This window comes from Anomaloglossus baeobatrachus, chromosome 4, assembly GCF_048569485.1.
Source record: "Anomaloglossus baeobatrachus isolate aAnoBae1 chromosome 4, aAnoBae1.hap1, whole genome shotgun sequence".
NCBI classification, from domain to species: domain Eukaryota; kingdom Metazoa; phylum Chordata; class Amphibia; order Anura; family Aromobatidae; genus Anomaloglossus; species Anomaloglossus baeobatrachus.
In genome coordinates, this window is record NC_134356.1 from 651,226,981 (window position 1) to 651,242,847 (window position 15,867).

A 15,867-nucleotide genomic window follows, 5' to 3' on the forward strand; every position below is an offset into this window, starting at 1 on the left:
GAAGACTGAGTGACATGAGGTCAGTGTGGTCAAGGGCCTACTACACCCAGTGATAATAGGGCAGGACTTTACGTTGTTCTGGGACTTGTGGCAAAAGAATGGAAGGCCCAATTGTTCCAGTTGTTTCTGGGTTGGCCCTAAAGAAGCCCCACTGCAGTCTTAGTCCGATGGGTTTCCCTTCTATGTGTTTGTGGGTGATGAGGAGGAGGCTACAGCCCCTGAGGCCAACATCCCAGAGAGGGGTGATTGGAATTTTGAGACTGCCCAACTTAGGGATTTAACAGTAAAATGGGAGTTTGATAATGTTACCTTTCTAAACTGGGTACCTCAGGAGCCAGGGGCCAGCATCTGTTTCCCTTATTTTGTGATAAATGGGGACTTGTATTGGGTTACCGAGCTGAGGGAGGAGATAATAGAGCAATTAATAGTACCAGGGCCTTATCAGGCATAAGGTATTGGACATGGCTCACTCACATGTCTTAGGGGGGCATCTGGGAGTAGACAAAACCAAAGAGTGGATCCTTTGCAGGTTCTACTGGCCCGGATGTCACCAAGAGATAGTAAACTATTGTAGGTCCTGTCCCACCTGCCAAGTAACCACTCCATCCTCTTCCGTAATCCCTTAGTGACATTCCCCATTATAGAGGTGCCCATTGAACGCATGGCCATGGATCTAGTGGGGCCACTGGTCAGGCCTGCGCAAGGACATCAATCTATCCTGGTGGACCTCAACTATGCACCATGGTACCCAAAGGCAGTACCTCTAAGAAACTCCTCTGTAAGAATCATAGCCCGAGAGTTAGTCCACATGCCTGGACAGGAATACCGAAGGAGATCCTGACCAACCAAGAAACTCCGTTTATGAGTAAGGCGATGAAGGAATTATGTAAAGTCCTCCATATCGCCCAACTGAAGACGTCAGTGTACCATCCGCAGACAAACGACCTAATTTAAGAGGTTCAATAAAACCCTAAAATCTATGCTACAGAAAGTGGTAGTAAAGGCTGTCCAGGATAGGGATTGTCTTCTCCCGTACCTGTTGTTTTCCATCAGGGAAGTGCCACAAGCATCTACTGGGTTCTCTCCGTTTGAACTACTGTATGGCCGAGACCCTCGAGGACTCGTAGACATGGCATGGACACATAGACATGGCAAAAGAGACCTGGGAAGCCAAAGCTACACCCTACAAGGGCGTCATCGAGCATGTCTCACACATGCAAGAAGTTTGCAAAGGTGATTGTGAAGGAAAGTCTCCTACAGGCAGGCAAGGGTATACAATTGTTCAGCAAGGATGAGACAATTCAACCCAGGAGACAGAGTGTTAGTGCTGATCCCTAGGGTGGAGAGCAAGATTGTGGCCAAAGGACAGGGGCCATATGAAGAAATAGAAAAACTTGTGGAGGTGAACTATAAGGTGCATCAGCCCAGAAGGAAGGAAGCCATACCAAATATACCATGTCAACTTGATCAAGCTGTGGCGAGTTAGAGAGCCGGTTAAAACTATGTGCCTTGAGGCTAGTCCCGAAGCCAATATCAAAGATGTCATGGTGGCAGAGACATTGTCACAGGCTCAGAAACAGCAGTGTCAAGAATTGCTCTAGCAAAACCTTTTCTCCGAATTGCTGTTTTGTACACAGATCATAGAGCATGAAATTCTAACAGAACCTCATGTCCGGCTAAACCTGAAGCTGTATCTGATTAGCGAGGCCCGCCGAGAACTCATTTCCATGGAGGTAAAATAAATGCTGAGTCATTGATGAGTCTAAATGCAGTTGGTCCAACCCGGTAGTCCTAGTGCTAAATCCTTGTGGAGAAAGGAGATTCTGCAATGACTATCGGAAGTTGAATAATGTCTCCAAGTTCGACACGTATTTTATGTCTCGGATTGACGAGCTGATTGAGAATAGGGGGTCGGCACAGTATATTACTACCTTGGACCTGACGATCGGATACTGGCAAATCTGTACTGGAATGTACAACAATAATATATTAGTGTTAAATCATCAAGGTGAATGTCTACTTTATTTTTTCTACTTTCAGTTCACCCGCTGTGTATGACCTTATCTAATGTATAATGTTCTTCTGTCAACTCTACTGTCTTGTCAATTATGTAATTCATGTTATGATTTAAGTTGTGCTGCTGTGATACCATAATTTCCCACGAGATTGTTAAAAATATACTCTTAAATATATTTTTCTTCAAATACGCGATAAGACGCATGAATAATGGACTTCAGAATATATAAAAAAAATAAATGTATTTTAGATCTGATAAAAATGGTTGGCTAATTATAAAGTTGCAGTTCAGTTACAGAAAAGGAAAAATCATATACTGCATTAGCTTACGTAAAAGAGTTCAATTAGTCCATACTGCTCAATAGAAAATCTTCATCCATCTCTCCTTGGATCCTGAATGGTAAGGCAGAGGTGATATACTATAGGCTTGACAGCATGTGTTCATCTTGTAGGCTGAAAGGATTCTGGGTCAGTTGGCGACGTGCAGGAGTGAGGAGCCCCCTCCATCGTGTCATGTTATGACAACTGTCCAAACCATATAGGGAAATTACTGCTGGAAGCATGTCACATGGTGTAATCACTAGAAGCTTCCAGATGGATAAATATACCATACTATGTCAGCACTTATGTATATTCAATATTGATATCTTAATATTTTTTACTTTTTTAAGAACTTTATCGATAAGCTATGCCCTCCAACATAAACAGAAATGTGAACATATATAATATGTCCTACTATAAAATGTTTGATAACTAGATGTATTAATTTTAATGTTTTTACAGAGATCAATAAAGTGTATTGTATCTTAAATCCCCATGTCACATGACACCAAGGAGAAGACAGCCTTCTGTATGCCTGATGGGTGCTTCCAATATACCAGGATGTTGTTTGGATTTCAGGGAGCTCCGGTCACCTTCCAGAGAGCTATGGACCAGATTCTGGCTCCACAGAAGAGTTACACAGCAGCCTATCTGGATGCCATCATAGTCTTCAGCCCGGATTGGGGAAGTCCTCTGACAAAGGTACACGTGGTCTTCGATGCTCTAAGGAAGGCGGGGTTTTCCATAAACCCAAAAGTGTGCTATAGGAAGGAGGCCAAGTACCTGGGTTATGTAGGGGAGAAGAACACCCAATACTCTGCCTGAGTAGGAAGCTGTCGGCCTGTGAGAAAAACTATTCTATTGTGGAAAAGGAGTGCCTGGCCATCAAGTGGGTGTCTTGCTAAATTCTACTAAAAAAGGGGGCTGAAAGCCCGTACTTACGAAGCGCTCACTGATATCCTAATCAGGCACGAATACTAATATTCTTTATAGCAAGATACTATTTATTTTAATAGCACATGAATATATATATAGTCAATGGTACATAGGCATAAGAACTATAGTCATAGAAACTTATACAATAACAGAAATATGCATCAACATTACCGTTATGTTGTAGCAATCCTTTCACATCGGAGGGACTCGAGTTAATGATAAGGAATCAACATGGCATGGCATCACAGGAACAGTGCGTACGTACACTTCAATGTCCTGGAAGGTATTTCCCTACCATTAAGCGAGTCTGGTGTATTTTTATAGGAAAATATTGTAGGTTGTGTTCAGCATGTGACAGCTGAGTCATGTTCATGTAACTTGACCACAAACTGCTGGAGGCACCGTTTGCTTCCTGCACATTTCCTGCACATCCTGCCAGTGGTCAACTGGTCAACTGGTCAACTGTGGTCGGCCATAGTGTTAGCGAAATATTGCAATGAGCCGTAAATTTCATATGTAAGCTTCCTTCAACCTGTCTTTACGCTAACCACAAGTTTCCTGTAAGTGGAACTGTAAATGTTACTTCCTTATTATCTAAAACTGCTTCAGAAACCTGTGTGACATGTATTCCTTGGTATTAGTGAAATTGGCCATCCAAAGGACATCTTCTTTGATACTGAATTATTGATGGATCAAATAATATCTGGGATCACTCCTATCTTATGATTATGATTTGATTCCTATCTAATCACACATTCTTTCAGTCATATCACATTGGTATCACAGTGGGCGGCGCTATGTTTTGGGCAGAAAGCTTAGATCAGAATCAGACAATGCTCTGCTCAGGTGGATGAGGTAAAAACATGGTAAAAAATGCCTGAATTACCTCTTATTCGTAGCCCTTTAGGATTTCAGCTTCCAGGTAGAACATTAACGCGGTAAGCTGCATGGTAATGCGGATGCACTATCAAGACTCCATTGTTAGTGGAAGGTGCTAAGCCCCACGGCTTTAGGCAGAGGGCTGAGGTATGCATGATGTCTGCCAGACATATAGTCGATGGCAGGTATGTGTCGCAGAGGTCGTTATCTTCTGTGATGTAAGCCCAGGATGCAAGCTCTAGTACACATTGTACTAAGAGTTATTAGCGCATAACCGGGCCGAGTTTTACGAGCCACTGGAGAGATGGGCTGGTCTGGCTGCTCACATACCGCCGCCCATGGGAGTAGTATATGTTTAAAATGGAGTCTGTTTGTTTCACATGTGTTCTGTGTGTGAGGAAGTTGGAACCTCCTGTGGGACCTTGTTGTGCAAAATGCTGAGCAAGGGAACTCCGCAGACTTTTTTAACCCCTTAAGGACGAAGCCAGTTTTGTCCCTAATACCCAGGCCATTTTTTGCAATTCTGGCCACTGTCCCTTTCACAGGTAATAACTCTGGAACGCTTCAGTGGATCCCGGTGATTGTGAGATTGTTTGTTTGTTTTTTTTTGTTTTGTTTTTTTGTGACATATTGTAGCTTAGGATAGTTTATACATTTTGGACGATATATTTTGCATTTATTAGTGAAAAAAAATGGAAATTTGACAAATTTTGAAAATTTTGCAATTTTCAATCTTTTAAGTTTTATGCCCTTAAACTAGAGAGTTATGTCACACAAAATAGTTAATAAATAACATTTCCCACATTTCTACTTTACATCAGCACAATTTTTGAAACAAAACTTTTTGGGGTTTGGAAGTTAGAAGGGGTTAAAGTTCATCAGCAATTTCCCATTTTTTTAAACAAAATTTGCAAAGCCATTTTTTTTTAGTGACCACATCACATTTTTTTAGTGACTTTGAGGGGCCTAGGTGACAGAAATACCCCAAAGTGACACCATTCTAAAAACTGCACCCCTCAAAGTACTGAAAACCACATCCAAGAAGTTTATTAACCCTTCAGGTGCCTCACAGGAATAAAGCAATGTGGAATAAAAAAATATATATATTTTTCCTAAAAAATGTTGTTTTAGCGCCAATTTATTCTTTTGAGAAGAAGTTACACAACAAAATGGAACCCAAAATTTGTTCCCCAGTTTCTTGTGAGCGCGCTGATACCCCACATGTGGTCAGAAACCTATGTTTGGACAAATGGGAGGGCTCGGAACAGAAGGAGCAATATTTTGAATTTTGGAAAGCAAATTTGGCTGAAATAGATTGCGGGTTCCATGTTCCATTAGTAGGGCCCCTAAGGTACCTAAACAGCAGAAAAACCCACAATTGACCCCATTTTGGAAATTAGACCCCTTAAGAATTTTATCTAGAGATATAGTGAGCATTTTGAACCCACAGATACTTAACAGAATTTGATAACATTAGGCCGCCATATTGAAAATTTTCATTTTTTTTTTTTTTTCCAATAAAAATATTGCTTTAGCACCAAATTTCTCACTTTTCAAGAGGTAACACAAAAAAGTGGACCTTACAGTTTGTTACTAGGGATGAGCGAATGTATTTGCCACTAGTCAGTATCCGACGGATAATAGGGTATCTGAGGTATCCGCTATCTGACGGCTAATATGGTATTTTCTCCGGTACTTTCATTGATGTTTCTGGACTTCCTGGAGCCATTTTCCAGCCAATGAACGCATCTGACGTTGCTTGCCCTCACAGTAACGCCTTAGCCATCTTTGTTGTGGTGTTACAGTGATTGGCTTGGCCGCACGGCGCCATAGGGGCTATATAAGCAGACGGCCATTATGGTAAGTCGGTCTCTCCCTCTTTCTTTCTTACTCACTGATCACGGGCGCGTCGCTGCACGTCTCTCACACTGTGGTGGGTTCTCCAGCTTTTGAAAAGGCCGGCCACACATTAATCCATCTTGTACTCCCTGCGTTCCCCGCCCACCGGCACCTATGATTGGTTGCAGTCAGACACGCCCCCAAGCTGAGTAACCGCTGTCTTACTGCAACCAATCTCTGACGCCGGTGGTGTGTAGTAAAATAAATAATTTAAAACAACGACGTGCGGTCCCTCCCCAAATGATACCCAGCCGAGGTAAGCACACAGCAGCGGGCCGGTATTCTCAGGCTGGAGAGGGTGGGGGCCATGGTTACGGCCCCCCCTCTCACAGTCGAAAACATCAGCCCGCTGCTGCCCCGAGAATGTCACATCCATTAGATGCTGCGACAGTCCCGGCGTGTCACCAGACCTTCCTGATAGCCATGATGCTGTGGCCATCAGGGTAATAAGGAGTTAATGGCAGCACATCGCTGCCACCAAATCCAAGATTAGTAATGGCAGCGTCTATGACACGCCATGACTAATCTGTAAGTAAAGTAAATAAACACAACACCGAAAAATCCTTTATTTGAAATAAAACACCAAAAAGCCCCTCTTTCACCACTTTATTAAGCCCCAAAATATCCAGGTACGGCGTAATCCACACTCGACGACGTCTGTGAGCGAGTGCTCAGTGCAGCATTCCGTGAACTGCTCCGATTTTAGAGGTGTGTCGTGAACTGCTCCGATTTTAGAGGTGTTTCCCGCGGCTCACCGCTGATGTCCGGCTCCTCCCCTCAGTGTATAATTAAATTACACAGGTCTACGACTAAAAAGCTGTTTGATTATTTTCATCTAATTTCCATGTATTTTCGTGTGCTGAAAATGAAAAAAATATTGAAAAAAATCCTGGACGTCAGGATTTGCCACAAAATGCAAAATTCTCTTCAAATTTAGTAATTTTTTTTTTTTTATTATTTTTTTTTTTTAGGGTTTTGAAAGTCAAATTACTATTAATTTACATCAGTGCATTGAAGATATATAATGCCAAGAAAATATAACTTTCAAAGAAAAGAACTTTCAGAGTGAGCTAATGAAACCAGCATCAACATTTTGCAAGCTGAATGAGCGGGCTCTGACATGGCCGGGCTTGTTTCAATTGTTTTATCTTTGTTCTCGCCTGTTCACACTTTTTAATCTCAGTTCATGTTAGCTCTTCATATTCAACTGTGTTTCCCAAAATTAGCATTATGGCTCAGCGGAAGTGTATTAATTCGCCTGACCGTTTCTGTTACATTTGTGGTGAATATGCAGTGTTAAAGCAACAGCTGAATATTACAGACTTTGTGGAAAAAATATACTTCGCATATTTCGGACTAAAGCTTGGAGATCAAGATAAAGCTTGGGCGCCTCATAAAGTGTGCAAACTGTGTGTTGAGGAACTCTGAAATTGGTTTAATGGTAAGAAAAAAGCTTTCTGTTATGGGATTCCTATTGTATGGTGAGAGCAAAAGAACCATAGTGACGATTGTTACTTTTCCTTTCGTCACGACAGCACCCAAACCTACAGATAAAAAGGGGCGGTCCACCTCCCTCATCAGTTGGTTTCCTGTCCTGCAGGGATCGGAACCTACAGTACCTGGGTCCAGTCGAGTCCGTGCGGTCTCCGAGGGAACGGCGGAGCTCAGGATCCGGAAGCACGGTCGGTGGAGCTCCCCTCGTGGACTCCGTCCTCCGGTGCACCTCGTCCTCTTTCCCTTGGTCCGGCTTTGCCTCCTGGGAAATGACGCCTGCAACAGCGGCGCGGCGGGGGGGGCCCTGCCGCGTCGGCGCGCGCTCTCTGCTGCAGTGACCCGGAAGTGCACAGGAGCCCTTCCGGGGGAGCGGCCGGGCAGGTTCCTGGTGAAGCCCGCGAACCCCTCCATCATGAGCCGGACGCTGGATGGTGAGTTGCTGCCTGGCCTTGGTGCCTCCTGGGTAGGTCGTGCCGGTGCCTCTCAATGTGTCGCGTGCCTTCGACTTCCGGCTGCACGGCGAGCCTGCTGCATCCGCGCTCTGTCTCCACGGCGGTGGCCCGGCAGTGCTTCTGCTCCTGCTACTCTGGGGGCTCGGATGAGGCTCTCTGCCGGCCCTTCCCCCTGCCCTCCTGTCCGGGGTTGGGCCTCTCTGGGTGACGGTTCCTCTGACTTCAGCGTCCCACATGCTGTGCTATTCCTGGCCTGTGCTCGGTGGCCTCTGTGAGTCTCCTGGCCCCTGTGGCCTCCTGGCCCTCTGTGGCCTCCTGGCCCTCTGTGGCCTCCTGGCCCTCTGTGGTCTCATGGCCTCTGTGGTCTCATGGCCTCCGGGCCTCTGTGGCCTCCGGTCCTCTGGGCTTCTGTGGCCTCTGGGCCTCTTGGCTTCTGTGGCCTCTGGGCCTCTTGGCTTCTGTGGCCTCTGGGCCTCCTGGCTTCCGTGGCCTCTGGGCCTCTTGGCTTCTGTGACCTCTGGGCCTCTTGGCTTCTGTGACCTTTGGGCCTCTTGGCTTCTGTGACCTCTGGGCCTCTTGGCTTCTGTGACCTCTGGGCCTCTTGGCTTCTGTGACCTCTGGGCCTCTTGGCTTCTGTGACCTCTGGGCCTCTTGGCTTTTGTGGCCTCTGGGCCTCTTGGCTTTTGTGGCCTCTGGGCCTCTTGGCTTTTGTGGCCTCTGGGCCTCTTGGCTTTTGTGGCCTCTGGGCCTCTTGGCTTTTGTGGCCTCTGGGCCTCTTGGCTTCTGTGGCCTCTTGGCTTCTGTGGCCTCTGGGCCTCCTGGCTTCTGTGGCTTCTGTGGCCTCGGGGCCTCCTGGCTTCTGTGACCTCTGTGCCTGTTGGCCTCTGTGCCTGTTGGCCTCTGTGCCTCCGGGCTTCTGTGCCTCGGGGCCTCGTGCCTCGGGGCCTCGGTCCTCTGTTCCCCTGGCCTCGTGCTTCCTGGCCCTCTATGCATCCGGGCCTTGGGCCTCTGTGCCTCCTGGCCTTGGGCCTTGGTGCCTCCTGGCCTCTGTGCCTCCTGGCCTCGGGCCTCTGTGCCTCCTGGCCTCGGTCCTCTGTGTCTCCTGGCCTCGGGCCTCTGTGCCTCCTGGCCTCGAGCTTCTATGCCTCCTGGCCTTGGTGCCTCCTGGCCTCGGTGCCTCTGTGTCTCCTGCCTCTGTGCCTTGTGCTTCCTGGCCGCGTGCCTCTGTTGCCTCCTGCCTCGTGCCTCTGTGCTTCCTGATCTTGTGCTTCCTGGCCTCCTGCCCTCTGTGCTTCCTGGCCTCTGTGCTTCCTTGCCTCCTGGACTCCGGCCTTCCTGGTCTCTGGGCCTCCTGTCCTCTGTGGCCTCTGTGGCTCCCTGGCCTCTGTGGCTTACTGGCCTCTGTGCCTCCTGGCCTCGTGCTTCTGTGCCTCCTGACCTCGGGCCGCTGTGCCTCCTGCCCTCTGTGCCTCTGTGCCTTTTGTGCCTCTTGGCCTCTGGGACTCTATACCGCTGGGCCTCTGGGCCTCTGGGCCTCTGGGCCTCTTGGCCTCTGGGCTTGTGTGCCTCGGGGCTTGTGTGCCTCGGGGCTTGTGTGCCTCGGGGCTTGTGTGCCTCTAGACCTGTGTGCCTCTGGGCCTCTGTGCCTCTGGGCCTCTGGCCCTCTTGGCCTCTGGGCCTCTGGCCCTCTTGGCCTCTGGGCTTGTGTGCCTCTGGGCTTGTGTGCCTCTGGGCTTATGTGCCTCTGGGTCTCTGGGCCTCTTGGCCTCTGGGCTTCTGTTCCTCTGGGCCTCTGTTCCTCTGGGCCTCTGTTCCTCTGTTCCTCTTCCTCTGGGCCTCTGGGCCTCTGTGCCTCTTGGCCTCTGTGCCTCTGGGCCTCTGTGTGTCGGGGCCTCCGGGCCTTTTGGCCGCAGGGGCCTGTGTTCTGGTCTTCCGGCTTCCGCCTCTGACGCCTTGTGCCTCCCTGGCCTTGCGCAGGCTTGGCGCCTCGGGCTTCATGCTTCGCTTCTGAGTTTTGGCCTGCTTCCTGTCCTCGTGGGGCGGGTCCCTCTCTTGGGGCAGCGGGAGGACTTGGCTCTGGTGTTCCTTACTGCTCCCTTCGGGACCTGCCGTCCCTGGTCCTCCCTCCTGAATGGCGTGCCTGTCCCGGGCCCCTGGGTTCTTCCGTCCCGGCCAGCCCTCCTGTCACGGTGCCCCTTCCTTCCTTCCTTCCTTCCCGCATCCCGGGACTCCCCTTGCCGGTGTGTTTTTTGTCGGGGCGTTGCTGCCTTCCCGTCCTTGCTGCGCTGTAGGCCGCCAGTCCGCGCCTACCCTTGTGGTCGGCTGTGGATGCTCTTCCTGGCCTCCCTTCCTGTCTCCTCGTCTGCTGTGTTCCCGATGTCCTCTGTTCTACCGTTCTCCGGTCGGGAAGGGTTTTGGGTCTCTCGGTCGGTCCCCTCCAGGTGCCTGTTTCTGCCCTGGGCGCCCTGTTCATATCTCGTTTTGCGGGTTCGGGGGGGGGTGCGCTTCCTTCCGGCTGCTGCCGGCCGGTCCGTTCACCGGCTCCCCTCTCTGGGATCTTGCTCTGGGGTTGGGGCGCCCTGACTCTTGCACCCTTCGAGCCCCTCTCCTCCTCGTCCGGTGCGTTGCTGTCCCTGGCCCCCACCTCTTGTCACCCTTGCTTCTGCCGGGCGTCTTCGCGCCCGTCCGGTCCTGTCCGTTGGTCCTTCCTTCCTTGGGGTGTTCCGGATCGGTTCTTCTTGTGGCGGGCCCGGCTTCTGGGCCCGGGTGGCGTCCCTGTTCCCCGCGGTCGAGTGCTCTTTTTCCCTTCCTTCGGTTCGCGGCCTTGCTTGGGGGGCGCTGTTCCCCCCTGGGTCGCTCAGTCGGCCCCTTGGCGGCTGGATGGGTCTTTGTTTTTTGTCTTTCAGGGTTCCGGCTGTGGTCCTCCGGTGACGTGACGTCCCTTACCCCGATGGCTGTGGGCTACTGTTTCCCTCGCATCTGTGCTGCAGCGTGTTCCTCTGTCCTCCACGGTGCCGGATCGTTCTCCGGGGCGGTGGCCTCCTCCTTGGTGGCTGTGGCGGCTGTCTCATCGACTGTATTTGTAAGGCTGCGACCTGGTCTTCTCCTTCCATTTTTCCGGGCTCTGCCGGCTGGCCCTTTTGTTATTCCACTGTCCTTCCATTTGGCAGCTTGGCCCTTCACATGGTTGTCCCGCCCTCAGTGTGTATTCTCTCTAAGTCTCTCGTGGGTGCTGTCGTGACGAAAGGAAAAGACTATATTACGTACCGGTAATGAAATTTTCCTGAGTCCACGCCAGCACCCTTTACACCCCTGCCCTTCCTTTGTTTGTTTTTTTTCACGCTTCGGTGTCCTGGGATTTGTCTGTTTTGTTTACTAATTCTTTGGCAGTTCCTCTCCCGGTCTCTGCAACCAACTGATGAGGGAGGGGGACCGCCCCTTTTTATCTGTAGGTTTCCTGTCCTGAAGGGGGTGGATCCCTCTCTCGTGGGTGCTGTCGTGGACTCAGGAAAATCCCATTACCGGTACGTAATATAGTCTTTTGTTCATGCAACGTGAATGGGTATAATTCAAAATGGAAACATTTCATTTCGTACCCCGATATTCACTCAACAATTCTTCCCATCCCCCATGGCACAGATATACCAGTACCCAAGGCCCCTGCTACCTTGGAAGAGATAACTACAGTGCTGGCCAAAAGTATTGGCACCCCTGCAATTCTGTCAGATAATACTTAGTTTCTTCTTGAAAATTATTGCAATCACAAATTCTTTGGTATTATCTTCATTTAATTTGTTTTCAATGAAAAACAAAAAAAAAAATGTCATTAAAGCCAAATTGGATATAATTCCACACCAAACATAAAGGGAGTGGACAAAGGTATTGGCACTGTTTAAAAAAATCATATGATGCTTCTCTAATTTGTGTAATTAACAGCACCTGTAACTTACCTGTGGCACCTAACAGGTGTTGGCAATAACTAAATCACACTTGCAGCCAGTTGACATGGATTAAAGTTGACTCAACCTTAAAGTTGACTCAACCTCTGTCCTGTGTCCTTGTGTGTACCACATTGAGCAAGGAGAAAAGAAAGAAGACCAAAGAACTGTCTGAGTACTTGAGAATCCAAATTGTGAGGAAGCATGAGCAATCTCAAGGCTACAAGTCCATCTCCAAACACCTGAGAGTTTCTGTGTCTATGGTGCGCACTGTCATCAAGAAGTTTAAAGCCAATGGCACTGTGGCTAACCTCCCTAGATGTGGAAAGAAAAGAAAAATTGATGAGAGATTTCAACGCAAGATTGTGTGGCTGGTGGATAAAGAACCTCGACTAACATCCAAACAAGTTCAAGCTGCCCTGCAGTCCAATGGTACAACAGTGTCAACCCGTACTATCCGTCGGCATCTGAATGAAAAGGGACTGTATGGTAGGATACCCAGGAAGACCCCACTTCTTACCCCGAGACATAAAAAAGCCAGGATGGAGTTTGCCAAAACTTACCTGAGAGCCTAAAACGTTTTGGAAGAATGTTCTCTGGTCAGATGAGACAAAAGTAGAGCTTTTTGGGAAAAGCCATCAACATAGAATTTACAGGAAAAAAAAAGAGGCATTCAAAGAAAAGCACACGGTCCCTACAGTCAAACATGGCGGAGGTTCCCTGATGTTTTGGGGTTGCTTTGCTGCCTCTGGCACTGGACTGCTTGACCGTGTGCATGGCATTATGAAGTCTGAAGACTACCAACAAATTTTGCAGCATAATGTAGGGCCCAGCTGGGTCTTCCTCAGAGGTCATGGGTCTTCCAGCAGGACAATGACCCAAAACACACTTCAAAAAGCACTAGAAAATGGTTTGATAGAAAGCACTGGAGACTACTAAAGTGGCCAGCAATGAGTCCAGACCTGAATCCCATAGACACCTGAATACAGAACACCTGTGGAGAGATCTCAAAATGGCAGTTTGGAGAAGGCACCCTTCAAATCTCAGGGACCTGGAGCAGTTTGCCAAAGAAGAATGGTCTAAAATTCCAGCAGAGGATTGTAAGAAACTCATTGATGGTTACAGGAAGCGGTTGTTCGCAGTTATTTTGGCTAAAGGTTGTGCAACCAAGTATTAGGCTAAGGGTGCCAATACTTTTTGTCTGGCCCATTTTTAGAGTTTTGTGTGAAATGATGAATAATTTGATTTTTGTTTCATTCTCTTTTTGTGTTTTTTCATTGCAAGCAAAATAAATGAAGATGATCATAATAACAAATAATTTGTGATTGCAATCCTTTTCAAGAAGAAACTGAGTATTATCTGACAGAATTGCAGGGGTGCCAATACTTTTGGCCAGCACTGTATGTCCGATGAAGGTGGAGTCATACCTGAAACAGATGAATCAAGTTCTGACTTTGAAGATGATATAAGACCAAAATTGTTTTCCCAGGAGGAGATGAATTATTTGGTAAGAGACTTAAATCTTCCCAAAGATGCCGCTGAGTTACTCGGCTCAAAAGCAAGAATTTATTGTTGCCAGGAGTATCTTTTTCATGGTTCAAAGATCGTGAAGACTAGTTTGTTCCTTACTTTGCCCAGGAAGATAAGTTGGTTTATTGCATCAATGTCAAAGGTTTGATGGGTCAATTCAAAATCCAATCTGATTCAGCGCAATGGCATCTTTTTATAGATTCTTCAAAAAGAAGTCTCAAAGTAGTTTTACTCCACAATGGCGGTTTTTATGCTTCCATCCCTGTAGGTAATTACGTACACCTTAAGGAAACCTACGAGAATTTGGAATTGGTTCTTCGTAAACTTAAATATGAAGACCACAGTTGGCAAGTGTGCGGGTATTTGAAAGTCTTATGCATGCTGCTCGGGCAACAAGCTGGGTATACCAAATACCCTTGTTTTCTGTGTTTATGGGACAGTCGAGACCGACAAAATCACAGGACCAAGAAAAATTGGCAGCCGAGGGTGCTCACAGTTGGTGAAAAAAATGTCCTCCGAGAAACTTTGGTTCCTCACCACAAAGTTCTTCCACCACCTCTCCACATCAAATTAGGATTGATGAAGCAATTGGTAAAATCACTTCCAAAGGATGGAGAATTCTTCAAATACTTGGTCGGCAAGTTTCCAGGCCTCTCAGAGGCAAAATTGAAGGAAGGTGTGTTCGTCGGACCAAACATTAGAAGGCTTATAGTTGATCAAGAGTTTATCAATACCATTACGCATCCTCAAAAAGAAGAGTGGATTGCATTTAAAGAGGTTGTAGAGAAATTTTTAGGCAATAAGAAAGACCCTGACTACAAACAAATTGTCGGACGAATGCTGAAAGCATTTCAAGCTTTAGGTTGCCTGATGAGTTTGAAAGTGCATTTCCTCCATTCCCACCTTGACAACTTTCCTGAAAATTTGGGAGCTGTGAGTGAAGAGCAAGGTGAACGATTCCACCAAGACATTAAAGAGATGGAAAGAAGATACCAGGGAAGATGGAGCATTACAATGATGGCAGACTACTGTTGGACGCTTCAGAGAGACATTACAGATGATACTCACAAGCGTAAATGTACCAAGAGGAGCCTCCAGGGAAGAAGAATCGATTTTAGTGTGTTAGTGAGCTCATTGCAGTTTAAAAATTGATTTTCATGAAACATTTTGTAATAAAAAATTAATTTTGAGTCTATTTTCATTTATTTTGAGGTATTGTCTTGTTTAACATAGTTACTTAAATTGTCAGAAAACATGATGTCCTATGACAAAACAGAGGTCATTTTTGGATTCAGCGCACTCAAAAACAAAGATTACGTGGAATAACCAAAACGTCTCTCGAAAAAAAATTTTTTGCAGACCTGTGTTTTATAATTATAAATAAATAAAAATTTTTACCTTACCGGTGCGGCTGGAGCTCGAACTCCTGAACTAATTCTCCTTAGGCAGCAACTCTACCCATTGAGCCAGTGCCTGTAACGAAAAGCATAGAAAGATTTGGTAATCTTGACCTTATTGCAGCAGAGAAACTAGAAGCAGATTATTCAGCTACAAAGATGAGAGAGAGGGAGAAGAGAGAGAGGAGGGAGAGAGGGAGAGGAGAGAGAGAGGGAGAGGAGAGAGAGAGAGAGAGAGGGAGGGGAGAGAGAGAGAGAGAGAGAGAGAGAGCTGGGGAGAGAGAGAAATGGATGGATGGAGGGATACATGGATACCTGGATAGAGGGATACATGGATGGATAGAGGGATGCATGGATAGAGGGATGCATGGATAGAGGGATGCATGGATAGAGGGATGCATGGATAGAGGGATGCATGGATGGATAGAGGGGTGGATGGATGGATAGAGGGGTGGATGGATGGATAGAGGGGTGGATGGATGGATAGAGGGGTGGATGGATGGATAGAGGGGTGGATGGATAGAGGGATAGATGGATAAAAAAGGATAGATGGATAGATACAGGCAGACCGATGTCAAACACATAATGTCCCACCTCCCTGCATATTATAAGGTGGCACTCTTTGACTTTCATGTGGCACTAAAGGTTTCCTAGCCTTGTATTTAGCCAAAAAAATAATAAATTAAAAAATAAAGCGACGTGGGGTCCCCCCCATTTTTGATAGCCAGCTAGATTAAAGCAGATGGCTGCAGCCTGTAGACCACAGCTGGCAGCTTTACCTTGGTTGGGGATCAGGCTCTTTTTTTTTTTTTTTTTTTTTTTTTTTTTCTTTTATAATTATTTATAAATAAATTATAATACAAAAAAATGGGCTTCCCCCCCGAAATTGGTTCACCAGCCAAGGTAAAGCGGACAGCTGTGGTCTGGTATTCTCAGGGTGGGAAGGTCCATAGTTATTGGCCCTTCCCAGCCTAAAAATAGCAGGCCGCAGCCACCCCGTAAGTG